Source organism: Bidens hawaiensis, unplaced genomic scaffold, assembly GCF_021521415.1.
Source record: "Bidens hawaiensis isolate Kalapana, Puna unplaced genomic scaffold, B.hawaiensis_p1.1 tig00009161_1, whole genome shotgun sequence".
Taxonomy (NCBI): domain Eukaryota; kingdom Viridiplantae; phylum Streptophyta; class Magnoliopsida; order Asterales; family Asteraceae; genus Bidens; species Bidens hawaiensis.
Window position 1 is genome coordinate 204,552 of NW_027491675.1, and position 9,092 is coordinate 213,643.

Here is a 9,092-nt window from a genome sequence, read left to right on the forward strand (position 1 = left end):
GTGGTTTTTGGATTAATCACATATTCTATCTTTGTTGTGATTCATTTTTTATAATTTGATATAGTCTTCAACTGTTTTTAATATGTTATAAGAGTACATTCTATAGGTGTAGTGTTGTAATATGTTTTTAAAATTGTCCTAGATTTAATTGTCTTTTATAATCTGATGTATGTGTACAAGAAGGGCTTTATTTTTTAATTAATTTTTTTTTTTGTAATTTTTTCTTTGTACATATTATGTGAGTAACTTTATTGTTAATGAATCATATGCATGTGTGTAATGTATGTGCAAGCATATTTATTTCTTTTGCTTATAATTTGCGTGTTACTCTGAACCAGAAACCATCTGTCTCAACACCAAAAGGAATAAGAAATAAAGGTTGCCGGACTAGTTGTCACTTGATTGGCTCGGGTGAAAAAGTTATGGAGAAAGATACCAAAAAGGGTGTAACAAGCATGCGAAAAGTATGCGCACGACCATGATTCTTGCAAATTCAAGAAAAAAAGCATGAAATCAGCTCACATGCTGATCGATCTCAGCTTTTTTGTGTTAACTTTTGTATTCTATAGTGTGTAGTGTAAGTAATTGTGCAATGTAGGAAACTACGTGTGATATTTCGCAAGCACTATAGGTTGCAGTGTATGAACATTGGAATTATATTAAAACATGGTATAAGTAGTTACATATAAATCATTTGCTGTGTAACGGTATGGTGCCTATCAAATTGTTTGCTATGTAAAACAAATGTTTGTTGTTTAGGAAGTAGTGTGAAATGCAGGAAATAGTGCGCAATGCAGTAAACTATTCGATGCATATTAAATTGTTCTGTTACACATAGTTATCGTACTAATTTATGCTATACGAACAATTTAAGCATTCACTTGTGAATTTATGGACAAAACTGGCACACATTTATTTATTTTTGGTTAATTTGAATTTATACTGTGTACAATATAATAACAAAGCTAGCTGCAATACAAGATCTTCTTATACCAATTTTCTTGAGCTATTAACAGATCTTGGTATGAACAAAGAAATTTCCGACAACCAACCGGGATAATTATAAAATATAAATAGCATAAAATTAAAATGAGGGGTTATTACTTATGCATTCAAGTGTTTCATGGTCATCAGTTCCCATAGGTCTAAACTAACTGTAAAATGACATACACAATAACTTAACCACTTATACAAACCAGAAACAAATGATATTACACCATAAATGTTCAAGTTCAAACTTTTTCAAATCACATAAACATGTTAACACCTGTTAACAATAAAATTAGATTACTTATAGTGAAACTTAAACAGAACACTATGTCCTATACGCGAATCAACGCCAATAAACAAACTAGTCATTTTCTGTATATTCCTTCATCAAATGAAACAATCATCCTGAACTAAGAAGCTCCAAAGTATATGACTTTTTAGTGTTTACGTCTGAACTGAGCCTCCATTTTTGTCGGGTCACCTTTGAAAGCAAAATCTGTCATTCATTTCCACAATAAAACGAAAAATAAAGTTTAAAAATAGATTAAACATTAGTACGTGTAACCAGTTTTCATATTAAATATATTATTATCAAATAGTATAAACAAATATAGACAACACCTACACGTATCATCATACAACTACACTTTCTATACTTGTTCATAATGCCGCTTACCTAGCGCATCATATTATTCATAATGTACTGTGTAAGAACTTTTCATATATTTTTTAATGGCCGTGTAGGGATGTTCCTACATAGATACGCGTACAAATCATTACACTAACCAGACAGCTACATATATGCAGCCAATAAATCCCTACAAAATCATTAACTACATATATGAATAGTAACTCCTAAGCAGCCTAAACAAAATATAATTTAGGCTCAAATTAATACCTACACATAATACACAATTTGCAGATAGACCTTACACAACCTACACATAACAGAATGTATACTCAAATTAGCACATACACAATACAATTTGTAGACAAATTCTACACAGCTTACACATAACAGAATGCCAAACTAACACCTACACAACTTGTACAAGTTGCAGGCAAACCCTACAAAGCCTACACATAACATAATGTATACTCAAACTCACCTACACCTCCTTACAATTTGCAGATAAACCCTACACAGCCTACACATAATTAATGTATACTCAAACAAGCACCTTCACACCTTCAGAACCTACACAATTTGTAGATAAACGCTACACAGCGTACACATAACTGAATCTATACTCGAATTAACATCGACAAAATTTGCAGATAAACCCTACAGAACCTACACATAACAGAATGTATACTCTAGTTAACACCAACACAACCTACACTAGCATAAAGTATACTCAAATTACACACCTACACATCCTACACATAATGTTATTAAAGCATGTACGATGCCTAAAACCATTCAATATTTGTAAACATCGATACACAAATATAACCACCAGCATACCAGTTTTGATTAGTGTTGCATCAGATTTTACATCCACGCACATCTTACATGTTACACAACATTAACACAATCAAACATCCTCATTTTTCATAGTTTTTTGCCAGTATAATTTTTATATTTATTTATACAGCACTCGCAATTTATACCCAAGCTTTAATTATAGATGAATATATTGTATTAAAAAATAAGTCTTTTTTTGTTTGTATTGTCTTCTGCAACAATATAAACTGGGTTCGACGCATCATTTTTAAACCTGGAGAAAGTTTTCTTTTTCACGATCCTTTCACATGTTCTCTCTATCCAACACAAATAAAAAAGTGATTAGTAATTATAGAAACCAACCGGTTACGTACACTACACTATACTCAACAAACACTAACAATTGGTATAGTATTCCACTTACTACATTGTGATGGACCACATTTGCAAGTTTGACCTACAAATTTAAATCATAATCAATTATTAAATTCTTGGTGTCAATCGCCATAAAATACACAATGATATGACATTTTTTTAGTATTTACACTGAATACTTATCCTATATGCATATTGAAACATAGATAATACTTCCAAATCTTTTATTAACACTAAAAAAGCATATAAAAAAATAATGTTAACACTTTGTAAAATGCACTAGAACATGACATCCATAGCAGACATGTTTATGCAACTCAAGTTCGATTCATACACCATAATGAAGGTTTAATGTAGCATCAACTAGTTACGCTACAACACATATACTAGTAGCTACACAAAACAGACGACACCACCATTAAAGATGCACTAACACATGCATCCCAAGCATAGACTTCGCTACTTTACGCATCTACACGGCCTACACAAAAGTAACTACTCTATATAAACCTGATGCTCGTCCAACAATGCCAACATGTTACTCATTTACTAATATCTAGACAATCAAGAAATTTTGTATCCCTGTGTCTGACAATGACTTAATTCTAACTACACAAACGACCAGATGGACGCAAGACAACAAATATAACTACACCATACAACCAGCTGTGCAGCCGATGCACCACAACAAACAACAATTTGGCCTCCAAATACTAGTGCATCTCAATATAACTACATTACCCCACATAATAAATACACAAACATAATCCACATAAACACTAAACAAATGGTGCAAATCCTCACAACAACCAAGTTGACCAGACGATTAGTTTTTCCATAAATTGACTACCCTAACCCACGAAACAAAATAATTTGACCAGGAGATGTTTTGATGTATTCAACTATAAAAACATAAATCATAATTATTTAAACGAGATTCCATTAGTAACTTCATAAGCTACATCTAATCATACAAAAAACCAACAACCCACTAACATAACATCAACAACATCTAAAATTGCTGAACATACCTTCAAACCTTGTGTAGGGTTCGATCCCACTAGCATATGAGAAACCCACATCATCTTCAAAACCAAGGCCGTACAATTGATAGAACACCGATTGCTTATTATACTAAAAGGATCAGAATCACTTGAGTTTAATTGATTCGATTGTGTGTATCAGTTGGATATGAGAAGAGGATTCCGCGCCTCGAGTTGTGTGTAAGAGTTAAATTGATTCGATTGTATCAGTTGGACATGGGAAGAAAACTTCGTGCCTTGAGTTGTGCGTGGGAGTTATAGAGTGAAATTAGGGATACATAAGCCGTTCCTTTTTGATAGCTACACAACAATTACTAGTATGCCTTTTCAAGTAATTAGAATCTGATTAAAACTTCTTAATATTACTAAAATGCCATCTTGTAATATACACCATTGATCTTTGTAATCAATGACTTAAATTTACTTCTCGCACTTCTCGTTATAAGATTACTTCTCGCAAGATCCATCCCCTATATATATATCTGTATATATATATATATTGTTTGCCAGAACAAAGATTAGTAAGCATTTCACTAGTTTATATATTGATGTAGTCTAAAATATACATATTATTATATATATATATTCCCCATACTTTTGGATTCTTTTGAGCCAAGTTTTTATTGAATATTATTATTATTTGGTTCATATATGAGTTTAATGGTTTCTAGAGACAATAAGCTAAAATTGAGTATTTTTACTAAACTTGAGACTGACGAGTGTAAGGTCAAACATATGCGATATATTGCTAGATTTTATTATTGTTATTGATATTATAACAGTATGGTATTTAATTAATTAAAATTAATATAGGAAACTTGCATTTGAGTTTTTTGATATTAAAATATATACGTATAATGCAACATGTTTTCTTGAAGTGTTATCATGATTAATAATCTTTTTATTTTGACTAAGTCCACTACAATTTGTGAAGGCCCATAGAGAGTCGGTTGTGAAAACTTGGAGTACAAGTTAATTAGGGCCACAAGTGAAGGGTCGGTGGAAAACCTACAAGTAATAAAAAGAAAGAGGCAGCCGAATGTTATTATGATTATTATTGGAGGGAGGCATTCAGCAGACGCAAATCAAGGTGGGAGTACGAACAGAAAGGCAAGAAAGGGCAGTAGCAATTCAATTATTTTGGAGGCGTTCGAATTCAACACCGATTCATCCAAACATCCTTATTAGTCGGTTTGAATTTAATATTTTCGTCATGAATTTGTTATTTAAACCTATTTATTATATTTTGTTCTTGAGTATGGTTGTTGGCTAAACCCTTAGACTGCCTAGGCTTGTGATGAACCTACTTTGATATTTTGATTTGACTTAGGATTATTTATTGTTATGGTTTTTATGGTTTTGTAAAAGATGTATTTATAATTAATTGATGCATATGGATATATAGGATTGTTTGATGAGTTTTATTCCATAGCTTTCCTTGATTATTGTTTGTCATATGATAGGGTGCTATTAGATCAATTACTTTGTGCTTTTGATTATTTTATGATTGATGTCATGATAAGATCATAGGAATAATATTGTCAAATAAACCTAAGTGTGTTGCTAACATAAAATCTGTAAAGTGCTAGGTTATTGATAGATCTTTATTATTTAATCTTGCTAGATTTAGTTCTTCGTAAGGAGTCCGTCTAGGGTTGATTATTTATTATTGTCTATTAAATCAATTAAATATTTTAAATTTCCTTTGATTTTCGCGCTGTAAGGTAGGATTTCATTATAAAGGAACTAGATCATAATTAATTAGGTGACCGTAAGGGAACTTGATTTTCAATACTCGTGTGCGTTAAAACTTGTTAGAAATCCATAGGTGTCTCTTGAGAAGGGTCAGGGGTCCTGTTTGGGTTTTCTTTTAAGTGTCTATTTTACGATCCCAGTCTATAACTAAATATTTTCCTGGGTTAATTCGTTACTGAAATTTAGGGGATTCTAGCCTAGGTAGTTTTCTCATCATCATCTTATTTTCACAACAAACTTTGTTTTCGTTTAACGTACTTGTTTTCTTAATTAGTTTTTAATTATAGTATTAAATTAGTATTTTAAATATAAAACCCCCTAAAACAAATATAATTAATAAGTCGTGTTTTGTAGTCGAGTCTAATTAGCTAATAAACGTAATTTAGAGAGTCTTGTGGATTTGATATCCGGACTTACTTAGCTTTACTAGAGTCGATCGGTTCACTTGCCGGTTAGTAGTTTAGTCGAGTTTTAGAGAGTCTAGAGTATTATTTAGTGTTTATTTTTAGTTAATTTAGTTAATAATTATTAAACTACTTTTAGCACATCATATATATACATATATGGGAAGGATCGAGAGAAAACTCCTCATTAGAGAGAAAACTTAAAAACTACTAAAAGATTATTTTTAATTAAAAATAAAAAAATATTTTCAATCTTTTTTCTTTCATTCTTCTTATATTTTTTTACTTTTCACCAGAAAAAAATTAAAAAAATAAAAAATAAAGTCGATGTAGTGCACATATGCAACAATGTTGTATTACCTATGTGTAATATTGTATGTTTTATATGTTCAACAGTGGTGGAGCCACATACAACTCACTGGGTTCGGCCGAACCCGATCAATTTTTGGTTTTATATATAATCTATAGGTACGATTTAACGAACGAACTCATTCTTTTTAGGCGAGCGAACCCGGTATCACTTTTATAAAAATATTCGAACCTATTGATTACAAAAATTGAGTTAAGTAATTTTTTATAAATGAATATATTTTTACAAAATTTAAAAAGTTTTTAAAAGACTATAAAAATTAGTAGCAAACATTATAAATGGACCAAAATAACCTATATATGATATATAGATTATAAAAAAAGCCCATTGTTATTAACGGAATAGGTTAATAAGCCCAACCAATTACATTAACATAATATCTAAATAAAAATTAAATTGAAAAAAAGTCAAAAACAACAACTGACCAATTTGTTTTCTATCGACGAGGTTCTAACTATCGCCTTCTTTGCAGTTCAGGCCTGAAAACAATGACGATATACTTTTGTTATGATAGTGATATTACATTTTATTTATTTGGACCGACCCGACCTATCCGGGCCTGAAAACTTTGACGCCGGAAAAATCGAGCATCAACGAATTCCCGAACCCATACGATAAAATTTCTGGCTCCGCCGCTTTTTGTTCAATAGTGTTTAATTGCATATATTCAGTAGTGTGTATTGTATATGTGCAATAATATTGTATTATATGCAAAAAAGTATAAAAATAAATAAATAAAAGTCGATGTAGTGTATATGTGCATAAGTTTCGTATTTTACATATACACAATAGTGCATATTTTATATGTTCAATAGTCTTATATTGCATATATATAATAGTGTGTCTCAAATATGTGCAATATTGTTGTATTTTATGAAACACCACACTTTTGCATATATGCAATACACACTGTCGCACATATGCAATACACCAACGAGATTTTTTTAAACAATATCAACATATAAGAAGAATAGAAGAAAAAAAACTACAAAATATTTTTTAAAAAAACTTAAAAATAATTTTTAGGAGTTTTTAAGTTTTCTCTTTAAGAGGAGTTTCCACACACACATATTGTGTGTGTGTGTGAGAGAGAGAGAATTCTGAAAATATGTTTTTTTAGGAGAGAGAGTATGAAAATAGGCTAAATATTTTTCAAGTTTCAAAAATAATCCGACGAAAATCAGCGCCGGCATGAGATTGAGTTTCCGCCGATGGATTTCGGCCTCCAATATTTGAGTGACACGTGTAAAGCATCTGACGCAATCCAATGGTTTTGTAATCAAATCTATCATCGTTGATAACTTTGGGCTGAAATCACCTCTGTGGAAATTCATGTTTTTTTTTAAATTCATCTGACCAAATGAATTTCACGTGAATTCCATATTCGGAGACGAAATTCAAAAAAAAATGCAAAAAACACCATCTCCATCTTAATCATCTTCATCTTTGTCACAACCTCCCTTCGCCGCCGCCGCCACCCATCTCCTTCCCCGAGGAACTCCAAGAGCTCAACCTTTTCCGGCAAGCCACCACCATCGCCGGAAATTCATATAGATTTGACCGGCGGTGGCGATGGCTCGTTAGAAAAGGTTAAGCTCTTGGAGTTCGTCGGGGAAGGGAGGATGTGACGAAGATGAAGATGAAGATGAAGATGAAGATGAAAATAGTGTTGTTTGCATTTTTTTTTTGAATTTCTTCTTCGAAAATGAATTTCAAGTGAACACGAATTTCAGACAAAAATAATTGGGAAAGATAGATTTGAAAGTAAAACTGTCGAATTGTGCTAGTCACTTTACACGTGTCAACGATTTAGTGGTGGGCGAAAACCGTCGGCGCGAAACCAAATGCATCGACGCTGACGGTTTTGAATAGCTTATTTTTAGAAATTGAAAAATTTTTAGTCTATTTTTATACTTTCTGTCTCCTAAAAAGCCTATTTTCAGAATTTTCCATATATATATACACATATAAACTAGTGAAATGCTCACCAACCTTTATTTTGACAAACTTTACTACAATGCTACAGGTTTGATTATAGGTTGAATGAAGATTGTAGACTTTACCACCTCGTTGGACCTTTAAGATACATAATTTGGACGATTTACTTTAGTCATAGTGTTATGTTTGAATGGTTGTATTGTGTACTTGAACACGTACTTTGAATTTATGATATGAAATGCTTTTATTTGTCACTTTAATAGTGTCATGTGTTCATGTGCAATCAACATCACGCCAAGACATGTTCCGTCATTTTTTGTCAAGGTGTGACAACTAACAGGGTTGTTTTGTTTTTGTTTGAGCATGCAAATTTTTTGATTAAAAAACTTAGTTCGGCTGCTTATTTTTCAGATATCGTGATCTCCGTCTTTTTAATTGGCGTTAATCCTCTGGTAATTGGGTCGGGCAATTCGGCATATGATGTGCTGAAAGCGGTCTATAAAAACTTAACCTAACCTAGACACTTTAGTTTTAAATTTATAAATCTAGACTATCCTAATGCTAGACCACTAGACAGGCAAGTGTACCTATCAATTGAAGTAAAGCCTAATGAAGTCCAGATATCGAACCCAAAAGACACTAGCGACACCTAAAACAAAACTCTGACTTAAAACTTAATGATTTTACTTATTTGACAATTAACTAATTAAACTAAAAACGAAAACTGACACTGACAAACTTCAACACTATGACTACCTAGACGAACTCAA

The 9,092-nt window shown here is 31.8% G+C and overlaps 1 protein-coding gene across 1 annotated transcript in view; it reads right to left on the reverse strand.

The window, feature by feature from the left end:
* The window catches only part of LOC143531452 (N6-mAMP deaminase-like), a 92,462-nt gene extending 83,915 nt beyond the window's left edge, over positions 1 to 8,547 (reverse strand). Inside the window, exon 1 of the mRNA XM_077026746.1 lies at positions 8,542 to 8,547. The gene's annotated coding sequence lies outside the window, so the exon portion shown is untranslated. The remainder of the gene's footprint in view (positions 1 to 8,541) is intronic.
* Positions 8,548 to 9,092: the final 545 nt, after the last annotated feature.